Here is a 16,195-nt window from a genome sequence, read left to right as displayed (position 1 = left end):
TAATGACCTTGTAGTACCATATCACCCTATTAGAGCACTTCGCTCTCGCTCTGCAGGCTTACTTGTTGTTCCTAGAGTATTTAAAAGTAGAATGGGAGGGAGAGCCTTCAGTTTTCAGGCCCCTCTTCTGTGGAACCAGCTTCCAGTTTGGATTCAGGAGACAGACACTATCTCTACTTTCAAGATTAGGCTTAAAACTTTCCTTTTTGCTAAAGCATATAGTTAGGGCTGGACCAGGTGACCCTGAATCCTCCCTTAGTTATGCTGCAATAGACATAGGCTGCCGGGGGATTCCCATGATGCATTGAGTTTTTCCTTTCCAGTCACCTTTCTCACTCACTATGTATTAACAGACCTCTCTGCATTGAATCATATCTGTTATTAACCTCTGTCTCTCTTCCACAGCATGTCTTTATCCTGTCTTCCTCCTCTCACTCCAACCAGTCACAGCAGACAGCCAACCCTCCCTGAGCCTGGTTCTGCCGGAGGTTTCTTCCTGTTAAAAGGGAGTTTTTCCTTCCCACTGTTGCCAAAGTGCTTGCTCATAGGGGGTCATATGATTGTTGGGTTTTTCTCTGTATCTATGAAGCGCCTTGAGGTGACTTATGTTGTGATTTGGCGCTATATAAATAAAATTGAATTGAATTGAATTGAATATGTAAGTATATTACAGAAATGGGTCTATTATGGCATGTTATAATGTACACGGTATGAAGTATGTTGTGAATATTCTATAACTATAGGTATGTTCTCCACTGCAACCACTGAACATCCAAGGTATGGACATTGAGGCTGTGGACAGCTACAGGTACCTTGGTGTTCATCTGAACAATAGACTGGACTGGACTCATAACTCAGACGCCCTCTACAGGAAAGGGCAGAGCAGGCTGTACCTGCTGCGGAGACTCAGGTCGTTTGGAGTGGAGGGCCCACTCCTGAAGAAATTCTATGACTCTGTTGTGGCTTCTGCTATCTTTTATGGCGTGGTCTGCTGGGGCGGCAGCATCTCTGCTGGGGACAGGAAGAGACTGAACAGGGTGATCCGAAGGGCCAGCTCTGTTCTAGGATGCTCTCTGGACCCAGTGGAGGTGGTGAGTGACAGGAGAACGGCGGCTAAGCTGTCATCCCTGATGGACAACATCTCCCACCCCATGCAGCAGACTGTGACAGCACTGAGCAGCTCCTTCAGTGGGAGACTGCGGCACCCACGGTGTGGGACGGAGAGATTTCGCAGGTCTTTCCTCCCCACTGCTGTCAGACTCCATAATAAAGACTTTAACTGATCAAGCACACACATCCACACATATGCAATAATACTAAGTGCAATAATCCTTTCTGTCATCGTTGTATTTTTACTCAGTTGTATATAGTATTTGTATTTGTATTCTATTTTTATCTTATTGTATATTTATTTTATTTTATTCTACTGTATATAGTATTTTATTTTATTCTATTCTGTACAGTTGTGTACTGTATTTATTCTTATTGTATTCAAATTTTTGCCTCATAACTTTTGCACTGTCCACTTCCTGCTGTGACAAAACAAATTTCCCACGTGTGGGACTAATAAAGGTTATCTTATCTTATCTTATGTACAGGCTGTAGTGAGTACAAGTTATGTACAGGCTATGAACAGGATATAAATATGAAAAACTATACAGAATATGAAATAAATAACTTTACAGAAATCTGAGATATACAGCTATACAGAAATGGGAACTATGCAAGTTGTAAACAGTTGTAGGGTTAAAAATTATCAAATGTACAGAATGATTATTTACACAGAGCTATACAGTAGTGCAGTTAAGATAAGTGAGATATAATTCCTACAGAGGCTATATAAAGTGCTAGTGGTTGTGAGTGGTGGTTCAGTCCATGTTATTATTGTGTGTTTGAGGGTACAGTTGTCCATTGTGGGTGTGTGTATGTTCAGTCCATGTGTTAACGTGGGTCAGATGTCAGGAGGCAGAGTTCAGGAGTCTGACAGCTGTGGGGAAGAAGCTGTTCCGGTACCTGGTGGTCTTAGTCCGGAGGCTCCTGTAGCGCCTCCCAGAGGGCAGGAGGGTGAAGAGTCCATGTGATGGGTGACTGGGGTCTCTGATGATTTTCCCAGCCCTTTTCAGATACCGCTTCCTGTAGATGTCCTTTATGGCAGGAAGTGGTGCTCCGGCAATGCGCTGGGCAGTTTTCACAACCCTCTGCAACGCCTTCCGGTCCGAGGCAGAGGCGCTGGTGAGCCTTCTTGACCAGCTTGGAGCAGTTGGTCGTCCAGGTGAGATCCTCGGAGATGTGGACTCCCAGGAACTTGAAGCTGCTCACACGCTCCACAGCCGTCCCCTTAATGTGGATGGGTGGATGTGGGTCAGCATTCCTCCTGTAGTCCACGATGAGCTCCTTGGTCTTCTCGGTGTTAAGCAGCAGGTTGTTTGTGTCGCACCACTCAGCCAGACGATCCACCTCCTCCCTGTAGGCGGCCTCATCGTTGTCACTGATGAGGCCAATCACCGTGGTGTCATCTGCAAACTTAATGATGGTGTTGGAATCATCAGCAGGTCTGCAGTCGTGGGTGAAGAGGGAGTAGAGGAAAGGGCTCATCACACAGCCTTGTGGTACACCAGTGTTCATTGTGATTGTAGATGAGCAGCGGTTATCCAGCCGGACATGTTGGGGGCAGCTGGTGAGGAAGTCCAGTAACCATTTGCAGATGAGGGAACTGATGCCCAGGTCTGTCAGTTTCCTGATGAGTTGTGAGGGGTGGATTGTATTGAATGCTGAACTGAAGTCTATAAACAGCATTCTGGCGTAGGTGTTGTTGTTGTCCAGGTGTGAGAGGACAGAGTGCAGTGCGATGGAGACTGCATCCTCTGTGCTCCTGTTCTGGCGGTATGCGAATTGGTGGGGGTCCAGGGTGGGGGGGAGACAGGATTTGAAGTGTGCTAGGACCAGCTGCTCTAAGCACTTAGTGATGATGGGGGTGAGTGCTACTGGGCGGTAGTCATTGAGGCAAGATGGGTTGGAGTTTTTGGGTAGGACGATCTGATTTCCTCGTGTCAGCATTGTTCCCACATCATCATAATTAATGTTGTTCCAGGTTCAACATGGCAAGTGACCAATCACCTTCTTGACTTCAAATTCGGCGGACAGGCGGCGGTTTCTCGCTTCTTCACTTGTATTTCGAAATACTCGAAGGCGGGTATTTCGAAGTCGCAAAGGAATGACGTCACAAGAAGGTGATTGGTCACTTGCCATGTTGAACCTGGAACAACATTAATTATGATGATGTGGGAACAATGCTGACACGAGGAAATCAGATCGTCCTTTTGGGTATCGGGACGATGGAGGTGGATTTGAAGCAGGCCGGTACCACAGCGTGGGCCAAGGACAGATTGAATATGTCTGTGAGCACTCCTGCAAGCTCCCCAGAACATGTTCTGAGAACACGCCCGGGGATGCCATCAGGACCTGCAGCCTTGTGGACATTGATCCTGCTCAGCACCGCTCCTACATCGGTGGGGGAGAGAGTCAGAGGTTGGTGGTCTGGCGTCACATCTGCTTTGGTTGTGGTTGTGGGGTTCCCTCGCTCAAAACGAGCATAAAAGTTGTTGAGCTCGTTGAGGAAGGAGACATCAGAGGATGCGGGGGAGGGTTTGGTGGTCCTGTAGTCTGTGATGGTCTGGAGTCCTTGCCACATGCGTCGGGGGTTGGAGTTGGAGAAGTGTTCTTCTACCTTCTTTTTGTAATGGTGTTTGGCTTTTTTGATGCCCTTCTTTAGATTAGCCCTGGCTGTACTGTAGGCGTGTGAATCTCCTGACCTAAAGGAGGTGTTGCGGGCCTTCAGGAGACGAACATCCCGGTTCATCCAAGGCTTCTGGTTGGGGTACATGGTGATCCGTTTCTGGGTGGTGACACTGTCTGTGGTTTTGGAGATGTAATCCAGTACAGATGAGGCGTACTGGTCCAGGTCTGTGTGGGTGAACATATTCCAGTCTGTGTTTTTAAATCTGTCCTGGAGCACTGCATCTGTCCCCTCTGGCCACACTTTAATTGTCCTCACAGCAGGTTTCACACGTTGGATGAGTGGTGAATACCGAGGTGTGAGGAACAGGGAGAGATGGTCCGATTGTCCAATGTGGGGGAGGGGTGTGGCTTTGTAGGCTGCAGCCAGGTTGGAATACACATGGTCTAAAGTATTGTCTCCTCTGGTGTGGCAGGAGACATGTTGGTGGAATCTGGGAGGACTGTCTTTAAATTGGTGTGGTTGAAGTCGCCAGCAACAATAAAAGCAGCCTCGGGGTGTTTATTCTGGTGTTTGTTAATGGCTGCAGAAAGTTCTTTCATGGTCAACCTAGCATTAGCGTTGGGGGGTATATACACGGCAGTGAGTATGATCGAAGTGAGTTCTCTGGGGAGGTAATAAGGTCTGCATTTGACCATTAAAAACTCCGCATTAGGTGAGCAGTGACTCTCAGTAGTAGTGGAGTTCATGCACCAAGCATTGTTAATATAAATGCACAAACCTCTACTAGATGACATCACTGTGGCTGCGGTCTGTGCTTATTAATCTGATGCAGAGTTCAGCTGCTAGGCAACTGGGCTATTTTTTATTTTCAGCTTCCTGTTTTAGTTTTAAATTTAAATTTGTAACAGCTCAATGGCGTATGCATCAAATATATTTAGAATACCTAACGTAAAATGACACACTGTGCAAATCATATCAATACTATTGCTAATGATGAATGATTATTAATGTGTAAACTATCACTTTAATATTGCAGTGCAGATTATATTTGGTTACTTAACTTTAAACTTCTGGTTATTTTATAATATTACAGAATAATTCAGGTTCATATTTTAAATATATATAGATATATAAATATAATGCAAAGGAATTACACACAACATATAAACACTTGAATATGTAAAAATAATATGTAAAAGTACAACCAAACTATATTTCAGTAGATAGCTCATCGAGCCGCCCTCTGCAGAGGAGCCACCTTATAAATCCTCTTCTCGTTTTCAGTTTGTCAGTCTATGCTTGTTGCAGTTTTCTCTCTGTTTCCCCCTATTTCTGTGATTATATATATATATATATATATATATATATATATATATATATATATATATATATATATATATATATATATATATATATACACACATATATAATCAGCTGGTTATTTGCTGTTTTCCATATATAATCAGCTGGTTATTTGCTGTTTTTCCATCTTATTTTTGACTCTTTTGACAGGATGTTTCTGTCTGTGGGACTCATGATTCTGACCATCGCAATAGGAGTCATCTCAGGTGAGTTGGGGAGTTTTGTATTTTTGTATGGACACGTAATCAATATAGCCTCAACCTAAAGATGTCTATTTTGCACACATATAACCTATAGTGTTATATGTGAAGGTTTACAGAACTTACTTCACATAATTAATAACGATGTTTAAACACACTATGTATCACGTATGACTGCAGCTATTTTAAATGTTCATAAAATTTGAATTCTTTGCATTTTAAAAGATATCAGGTTGCCCCATAAATTACTGAAAACAAGAAGTGAGCCAAAAATAAAACCAACTAAAGGTATATTTTCACTCTAACAACTTGAAAGATAGAGCGGTGGAATTTTTCAGTCACCCTCCAATAAAGTATGTTAGGTGTTAATAGTGAAGCGCTTGCAAACTGCTTGCAAACACATTCAATCCTTTTCATTTTTACAAGCCACGGTTCAACAGAGTTCATATTTTAAGGTTACCTTTGAAAGCAGCCTAGTTATTTAAATAGTAGTAGTAGTAGTATTTAAGAATGATTCAGAGTGAGTAATAAAAGTCAATTTTCAGTATAATATACCAGTTTTAGGATGAACACTTTAGTTATCAAACCTGAGGCAAAGTCTCAAAAGTAACTAAGTAAGCTAAATAACTGTTTTTGGTAAAGCAGATAAGAGGGGAAGCATGCACAGCGTCGTTTCTTTTACCTTTTTTTCAGTCTCTTAACCACATGATGGTAGTCCATTTTACTTTCAGCAGTTGAAGTAACAGACATAAGAAACTGCACTGCCACATTTGGACAAGAGCTGCATTTACATTAAGATTTTCTAATTCGTACAAATTCTCCCTTTAATGCGCAGAATCAGGTTCACAGGTTCTCTCTTCACAGAGGGGAGAAAAGACTGGTAGTCTGTCATCTCAGTGTAGTGTCAGTCATTCTGTTCAAGCCATGTTTAAAGTGAATTAATTAATTAATGTCAATTAAAAGTTCTATTTATAATGTGAAGTCATCATCGGTGAAGGTGGGCAAAACAGAAGATATCCTGGCTCTTGTGGACACTGACAGCTAATGTCCTTCTGAGTTCAGCTTGAGGAGCCCCCAAATGGGCCTGAACTGTTTTTATATATATTTGGAAAAGCTGGAATCATTAATTTGTATTTTCAAAGGCACATTTTTAACTATAGCTAGTTAACCAATGAACACTGCAAAGTATAAAGTCATATTTATAAGGTCATAAATTGATGAACCATCAGCAATAATCAAAATAGTATCTTTCACTGGTACTTGGTTACATATTGTAGCTTAATTGCTAGTTATGCTAACCTGTGATATTTGTGATATTGTACATTTTGCTGCAAATGCTTAAAAACAAGAGAAAGTCATGTTTTTATTTTGCAGTCAATGGGGCCACCTACAAGAAACTGGGAGACGAAGCTGTCCTATCACCAGGCTCCATGTCTAATCTCATCACCAGCATCATGTGGAAACACAGCCCGGACATCGCTGTGGAGTGGTACGGCAAGGAAACATTTGCATACCGGGAGTTTAAAGGTACATTTAACAGCAAACAACTCTGTGTATACACAGACTATATGATATGTTTTCATGCTGCCATCTTCAGACAAAAAAATTGTGAAACTACCTAATAATCTATTGAAACACATCATGCTACTATGGTCATGTTCTTAGGTCGGTGTAAGCTTGATTTTAACACTGGAGCGCTGACCCTCTCAAACCTGACTGTAAAGGACAGCGGCAACTACACAGCAGAGATCAACAACAAAGTCATGAGCCCGACTGAAATCACAGTTATCTGTAAGTGGACGAATTCAGACTGAAGTTCGCTTTGAATCATTTTTTCCACCATATTTTAAATAAAGAGCTTGTTTGTTTGCTCCCTTTTTCTATCAGCTGCTGTCCCCAAACCCACTGTCTCCAAATCATGCAACCCTGAGATGACCATCTGTACTCTCACCTGTGAAGCCCAAGCCATCACAGGCGTCGAACCAGTCATCTATTCCTGGGTGATAAGTGCCAAGCAAAGAGTTCAGTCTTCAAGCAATCAGCTCAGCATAGCAAAGGTACAAACAGGATCTGATTGTTCACATAACAAGTCAGCTGCTCATTTTTTGTCTACTTAAATGTATCAATTTGCTGTCATTTACCTGATTAGCCATGTAAGCCATGTCAGATAAATGCATTAACAAGAAGTTGAACAGGTGAGGGGCAGCCAATCTAAAGCTAGTTTTAGCTTGGATAAACAGGGAATAAGAGCTGCCCCAGTAGAGTGATGCTGTTTTAAACATACAGTACATTATTACACCTCACAACAAGCACGTAACAGTAATAGATGGAAATGGTCTCATGCACTTTTATTTTATATTTCCCGAAAATTCTGTTAAATTTCAGTTGTGGGTGACTCTGCCGTAAAGGATGTACAAAGCATGTGCGGTAAGAACACTAAAGTCCTCTGCTTTCCTAACGATATGGTCAACATCCTGAAGGAGAGAATTCCTCAAATTGCAGATGAATATCCAACTGTGACAAACATTGTTCTGCATACAGGGTCAAACGATGTGTCCAAACAACAGTCGGAGGTTCTGAAACGGGACTTTATTGGATTATTAAACACTGTAAACTCTCTGAATGCAGCTGTATTCATCAGTGGACCTGTACCGCCGGTCAGAGGAGGAGACGAGAGATTCAGCAGGCTGTTTACACTGAATAAATGGCTTATATCAGCATGTGCTGACCACTCAGTGCATTTTATCAACAACTTTAATATTTTTTGGGAACGCAGGCATCTGTTTAAAGCAAATGGATTTAATTTTAACAAGTCAGGGGTGAAACTGTTCACCTCCAACTTGTTTTATTCCATACGTCATCCATCTGTGCTTGGAGCCAAGGCTGAGATAAACGAGGAGTTATCTCATAAAGAGGAACAAACAGTACTCCAAGAACAGACAAAGCCCAGCAGAAACCTTGAGGAGGAGCTCCATCTGCCCCCACCCGGGAAGAGCCTCAGAAAGGAGAGACATGTGAGGCAAGAAGAGGCAAGAAGAGGGGTCCCTATTTGCCTCCAACTCTCTCAACAACACCAACGACCAGGACCAGGATCTTCCCCAGTCCCCCAAACCCCTGACAGGCCATCACCCCCATCACCCTCATCCCCCTCCCTTTCTCCCTCCTTCCCACACCTGAAATTCACTGAAGAGATGATGGAGCGGGTCAATGCTGGGCTCAGATCTACCCCCCGGCCCAATCCCTCTTTGTCCCCCATAAACCCCCCACCAAAGCAGCCAAAGGTTTGCCACCGAGCCCCACCCTCAACAGAGCAATCGAAGTCACATTGCCCAGCCTCGCCCCCCTTAGTTCCTCCTTACCACCTTCATGCTTTGTCTCCGCAGTCTGATATGTGATGTGTGGAGGGTCCGGGCTGCGAGGATTATGGCAGTGGTGACTTTTCCCAGGAGAAGCTGGGACCCTGTTTACTAGAAGGTTTTAAAATTTCTGTACTTTTAGGTGACAGAAGGAGACATGTGGCCTGGTCAAAACACAGAGAGCTGCACTCTAAAAGATCTTTAAATATAGTAAACATACCTTGTGTACCACAGACTGCTCCCAAACACGAGGGGACAAGTAATGCCTCTAAAACACTTAAGTTGGCTTTATTAAACGTTAGATCTTTAGCTGGGAAAACATTTTTAATTAATGATTTAATCACTGAGCACAGCCTTGATTTTATGTTTTTAACTGAAACTTGGTTGGACCAAAGTAACAGTGGAGCTGTTCTCATCGAGACGACCCCTCCTAACTACAGTTTTATCAGTGAGGCCAGGGTGAGCAGGAGAGGAGGAGGGGTTGCTGTCTTATTTAATGAATCATTTCAATGTAAGCAGCTATCTCCTTGAAGTTTTCAGTCTTTTGAATATGTGGCTTTACAGCTGAAGGCCCCATCCAAAGTTGTGTTTCTTAATGTTTACAGGCCTCCCAAATACTGCACAGACTTTTTTAATGACCTCAGTGAACTACTGTCTGTGATCTGTGTTGATTTCGACTGTGTAATTATTGCTGGGGATTTTAACATCCATGTGGACAACCCTCAGGACAAAGGGACTAAAGACCTGAGTAACACTCTGGGCAACTTTGGGCTGACTCAGCATGTAACAGAGGCCATACATAATAGAGGACACACTCTTGACCTACTGATCTCCAAGAGCCTGAGCATTTCAAACATTACTGTGTCTGATGTGGGCCTGTCTGATCATTACTGTGTTTTCTTTGAAAGTAAAATCTCAGCCCACACAAATACATCAACAGCAGTGATCACAAAACTGTGTATAACTGAAGACAGTAGTGAGATCTTTAACCAGGTCTTCCCATTAACACCTGACCTGTCCAAAGGTTCAGTCAATGAGCTCGTCAATAGTTTTAATGCAAAAATGTTAAATGTAATGGATACTATTGCCCCCATTAAGGTGAAGGTTATCTCTGGAAGGAAAAAGTCTCCATGGAGAAACTCCACACTAGTGAAAAATGAAAAAAGAGAGTGTAGGAAAGCTGAGCGCAGATGGAGAAAAACAAACCTCCAGGTTCATTATGACATCTATAAAGAGAAACTTCACAATTATAATTTACAACTGAGGAGTGCAAGAAGGTCCTACTTCTCTGACATCATCACTAAAAACAGCCATAATGCTCGGGTCTTATTTTCTACAGTTGACAGGCTAACAAACCCTCCTGTGCCAGTGGCAGCTGAACTTCATTCAACCATGGCCTGCAATGACTTTGCCAAATTCTTCACAGAAAAATCCAAAAGATTAGACAAGCAATTAGTACATCAACAGCAGATCCAGGATATGTACTGTGTCCACCGAAAAACTGTTTAAACACCATCAAACAGTTTCACCCGATTAACAGCAAAGACCTGGAGGACATCTTAGGTCAACTGAACTCCTCCTCTTGCTGTTTAGATGTCCTGCCAACAAGTTTTTTCAAAAAGGTCTCAAAGACTTTGGAGTCAGACCTGTTACAGATCGTCAACTTTTCCTTAATGTCAGGTGTGTTTCCAGAACCACTAAAAACTGCTGTAATCAAACCTATACTGAAAAAGGACAATCTTGACAAGACACAAATGAACAACTACAGGCCGATCTCAAATCTCCCATTTTTAAGTAAGATCATTGAAAAAGCAGTTTCTCAACAGCTCAGTTACTTCTTAAAACAGAATAACTGCTGTGATGCCTTCCAGTCAGGTTTTAGACAGAACCACAGCAGTGAAACCGCTCTGACCAAAGTGTTTAATGACATATGTCTGAATACAGACAGTGGAAAAATGTCAGTCTTGGTTTTACTGGATCTCAGTGCAGCATTTGATACAGTTGACCACAACATATTACTCAAACGACTGGAGAACTGGACAGGTCTTTCAGGAACTGTACTAAACTGGTTCAAAACATACTTAGAAAACAGGAAATACTTTGTATCAATAGGTAACTTCACATCTGAGCAGACAAGTATCACATGTGGAGTTCCCCAAGGTTCCATCTTGGGACCCCTTCTGTTTAACATCTACATGCTCCCACTGGCACAGATTATAAAGAACAACAAAATAAACTACCACAGCTATGCAGATGACACACAAATATATATCACAATGTCACCAGGAGACCAAGGCCCTGTACAGGCTCTTGGTAAATGCATTGAGGAAATTAATGACTGGTTGTGCCACAATTTTCTCCAACTAAACAAAAACAAAACTGAAGTAATAGTCTTTGGCGCCAAAGAAAAACGATTACAGGTCACCAGAGAACTTCAATCTATACACCTAAAAACCACAAACCAGGCGAGAAATTTGGGTGTAGTGATGGATGTAGACCTAAACTTAGAAAAACACATTAAGACAATAACAAAGTCAGCTTACTATCACCTCAAGAATATTTCAAGGATAAACGATCTGATGTCTCAACAGGACCTGGAAAAACTAGTCCATGCATTCATCTTTAGGAGGCTTGATTACTGTAACAGCATCTTTACAGGTCTACCTAAAAAAATCAGTCAGACAACTACAGCTCATTCAGAACTCTGCTGCTCGAGTCCTCACTAAGACCAAAAAAGTGGACCACATCAGTCCAGCTCTGAGGTCTTTACACTGGCTGCCTGTCCGTCAGAGGATAGACTTTAAAGTTCTGATGCTGGCCTATAAAGCTCTGAATGGTTTAGGACCAAAATACATCAGTGACCTCCTAACCCAGTATGAACCTTCCAGATCCCTCAGGTCATCTGGATCCGGTCTTTTATCAGTTCCCAGAGTCAGAACCAGACACGGAGAAGCTGCATTCAGCTTTTATGCTCCTTATATCTGGAACAAACTCCCAGAAAGCCTCAGATCAGCTGAAACACTCAGTTTATTTAAATCCAGGTTGAAGACTCACCTGTTCTCAGCTGCATTTGAATAAAGCACCAAATCCACACTTTAAGCTTAAATTTCAAAACTTACACTAACTACTGATTTTATCTACTGTTCTGAGTTTATCTGTTTTGATTTTATATACTGTTTTGTTTGTTTGTTTGTTAAGTGGGTTTAGAGCTCTGGGTAGCTCCCCAGCTGGGTCTAGACTGGGTCTAGAGAGTATTTTAAATTCAGGGAATTTAAAATAGAAAGTAGCTCGTCCACAGAAGGACTGGTAGCTCCCCTTACGATAAGGGTTCAGATCGCGCGAACAGGTGTGAAATGTGTGTGTTTAGTTAGTTTGTTTGTTTGCTTGTTTTAATAAATTTTAAATCATGCTTTTTATTTGTTTTTGTTTCTAATGTCTCTGTAAAGCACTTTGAATCACCTTGTTGTTGAATTGTGCTATACAAATAAATTTGCCTTGCCTTGCCTTGATCTTTTGATTCTCTACATTTCTAGGATGATACAAAGTGGTTTGGAAAACCAATCAGCTGTCAGCTGAAAAACCCAGTCAGCAGTGAACGCAGTGATGATGTCATCATCCCATTCACAAACAGTGAGTCATCACACCAACACATGTGCATCATTCTTGTAAACATTTACAGTGTTATTAATTTATTCTTTCTTTGTTGTAGGAAATTTTGCTGTTATGTTCACACGACTAGTATTTACTGTATTGCTGATTGTGGTGGCCCTGTCTGGCTTCTTTATTTGGCACAAGCACATAAAAGCTAATCCAGGTAAGAATCCAGAAAAAGATTACAGTTACTCTGCCTGCGTTTTTTAAAATGGCATTTTATTTATTTATTTATTTGTATACTTTTTCTTTTTGTTATTAAGATTTCAACTTACAGAGATTATTTATCTTATTCTTTATTTTACTGTATGTTTGAGCTGCGAGGCCCGACCACAGAGACACTGATTACATCAGAGACAGCAGGAAAGAGGACAAAGAGGAGATTGGGTGGAGGTTTTGTGCTGAAGTTGGTTGAAAACGGCTCAGATTTAAAGATCAAATCTATTAATAACACATATAATATCCTAAAAATGTACATCTTTTGTACAGTTATTATATTAAAAAAATTCTATGGCAGATGTCGAATAATAACAATAAAGTTAATTTTTTTTCATCACATAGAGGAAACATGCTCAGCCTGAGTGACCTGTGATGAAGTCAAATGGATTCTGAGTCAGTTTTAATCGTTTAATCGATCTCTCAGTGAGATGGACACAGGTGTGACAGATGCAGAGTGATGGTTGACGGTCTTTTTTTTAACATTTAACAGTGACTCTTGCAGAGGACCAGGGAATGCATCCAGGCTCCATCAATGATCCTAGTGAATACAACTTGATCATATTGAAAGGGAATGCTAAAAGTACAAGAGCAAATACAAAGCTTAGCGCCCACATGGCTCCAAAATCAAACAGATTATTCTATTAAAACGTTTAACTGAACTCCTTAAAGACTTTCATCCTCAGGTTTTATAATGGATTTAAATTACCCTGCTTAGTAATGCTCAGTTATCCTGAGATCTGCAGTAGATACCCATATGGAAAAGAAATAGTAAAAACTATTAAAAATAAAAGACTTGTGGCCTACTTCATATAGTGAATCATATACAGTAAGGCTTACATGATTTACTCATGAAAGTGGCCACTTTCTCATTACTTTCATACATTGTTTTAGGAAGTATCCAAAACATACAAGTTTCATTTATATAATTTTTCAAGGGATCTTATATCTGTTTTCACTCTTGTATGCTTTTCATTCAAGTTTCACACAAGACAGATACAAACTTTATAAGATTTATATATATCTTTTTCATATGGGCATGTATGATGCAGACTTTAATTTTAGACATGTCAGAGGAATCTTTACAGTGAAACACTTTTCATCATTTAACAGAGAAGTCTGCACAGACTTCAAATGATGAAGAGGCACCCATACAGGAGTGAAAACAGGAGGACGAGACAACAGAAGCCAGAAACTGAAGACTAGAGGTTCCTCCTCAGTGACTGTGACCTTTGCAGCAAAATGGGGGTTAAGTGTACAGAAATGAGATATTTACAAAGTACACCGCCAAATAAAACTGTCCTCAGTCAGTGAATGGGTGAAGGGAACTTTCCTATTGGTCAGTATGTTCTGTGTGTTCATGCAGAAGTGGTCAATGTGAGAGAAGAGAACAGAAAATTTTACTTTGTGTGTGTCTGTGTGTCCAGTGGTCATCAAGACACATACACGCACACACAGGCGGTGACTTTGGTGCGCTGAATTTGGTAGATATGTTGTTTTTTTAATATACTACAGATACCATGTCAGTGTCGCCACGTTCAGTCTTCAGCATTTACAGATAATTGATGGTAAAATTTCAAAGATCCGCAAAAATGTGATGAATTTTCAGTCCTTTATTGAATATATTTATGAATATAATCATTGTTTACATTGTTGTGCTGCTGCAGGCGAGTATCCTTATCTGTCCACCAGAGTTCGCCATACACTCAGATGGTTCAGCTTTTACTAGTGGACGGTCTGTAAAGCTAGACGACAACAACTGGATGTGGAGGTTTATTTCCTTATTAATGGATAGTTTGGTTTCAGAACTTAAACGTACAATAAAACAATACAAATCTCCAGCTGAAATTATTTAAAAACGAACTTGTATCATGCTTTATTAACACTGATGGAAATTGCTTTGTGTTTATAATAAGATCCAGATTATGTGAGCATGTTTAGTGGCAAATTGGTCTTGCACATAATTTTTTATTTTGGGTGCAGGAATGAGAAAGCATGGAACAGCTGGATCTTTTCTTACTGAGTCATTTAATTTGTCACTGTCCAAAATAATAAATCACTGAGTCACAGTAAGCGAGTGAACCTGCATTTGATTCTGTTTGGAGTGATTTACTCTGCATTCACGTGTTTCCAGGAATTTCCCACTGCCATTCAAACCCATTCGAAAAACTTAAGACTGTGGTGTTTTCCTGTGTTTTACAGGGACTTTTTGTAGTTATACTCTTTTCTATCTTATCTTTTCTATACTATCTTTTCTTTTTAGCCTAAAGATTGATTGAAAGATTGCACAGACCCACTGCATCGTCTAGTGGTACAAATTGGAATGGCATGAAAGTACAGCCCAAGCCTTGTGAGCCTTGTTTTACTTTAATTAGGATCTTTACAGTATAATGCACACATGTGTTGAAGAAGTTTCACCAGAATTTAAGCTCTCAAAACTATGTTTAACCCATTAACTAGTAAAAATCCTTTATACAATCACTGATTTTACAATACAACAGCAGCAGCCGTCAGACGGTGTTGGTAGGCTTGTTCTTCATGTGTGAATGTCGAGAGTGAAAGAAGTTTTTAGGAGAAATATCTATTTTTAAATTTGCATTAATTCAATCTTTGCATATTGAGGTCTCGCATTCATGTGACTACTAAACACATGACATTAACCTATTTGCCATTTTGGATGTGTGACAGTCATAGTGACAATTAAGGCCTAAGTCACATAGACCCACCGACCAGTCAGCACTATGCCCCGAGGGAAAAATCTCTATTCCCTAAACGGTTGGTAAAACTTGCCTTGCAGTTTGCTGCGATTCCTCGTTGTTTGAATGGAAGATGCTGACTTGTCTACAAACACTCTGTAGTGAAATTGTTCCTTTAAAACTGGAAACAGAGGACGTTTGCCTTCAGAGTAAAAGCTGCACCTTGTGAAACATATTGGGAGTAGCACATAGGTACAACTTTTACGTTGAAGGCGAGCATTCTCCATTTCCTGTTTGAATCACACTTTTCAGAGTTTCACTACCACTCCAGTAGTAGTTGATGAGTGCTTGCACACAAGTTGACAACCTCCATGCAAACTGCTGGAGACCGCTGTAATCTGCTAGTGACCAAAGTAATCAGGAGGTTTTTGGTTCATCACCCTCTTTGCAACTGAATTCACATAACAACACTGCCTGAGGAACATCTGCAGTTCATACACTGTAATGCAAATTCTGTGCAGACGAGTCTGCAGAATTACAAGAAAACAGCCATTTGCATAGACTCTTACACAAAATTTACATCACTCATACCCAGGAGAAATCCTATTAGAGTCACAGCTACAGAAAGTATAATCCCTGCTTTACCAGGCCAGTCAGTGGATTGACAATTACCTGGTGGTCACTAGCATCCCTTTGTTAGTCACTGGGATTCCAAGGATAATGACTAGCATTCACTCTGTTCCTTAACTAGTCATTTGCACTTAAAAGCTGAAGAAATGGAGAATAATTATTATGCACATAGGTGTTTTAAAATGAAAACACAGTGAATAGTTACAAAAACATATAGTTAGATCAAGGTTGGGGCTGAATAGCCGAGGGTTGCTGATGACTAACCTGTCCATTGGGTTGCAGAGGTAGAAGAATCAGGCCCTGGCTTTGACACAGACAGCATCTCCTCTGTCTTCAGATTTATGG

The sequence above is a fragment of the Astatotilapia calliptera genome, chromosome 23 (assembly GCF_900246225.1).
Source record: "Astatotilapia calliptera chromosome 23, fAstCal1.2, whole genome shotgun sequence".
NCBI classification, from domain to species: Eukaryota; Metazoa; Chordata; class Actinopteri; order Cichliformes; family Cichlidae; genus Astatotilapia; species Astatotilapia calliptera.
The sequence above is the reverse complement of the archived record's forward strand: the minus strand, read 5'-3'. Positions refer to the sequence as shown.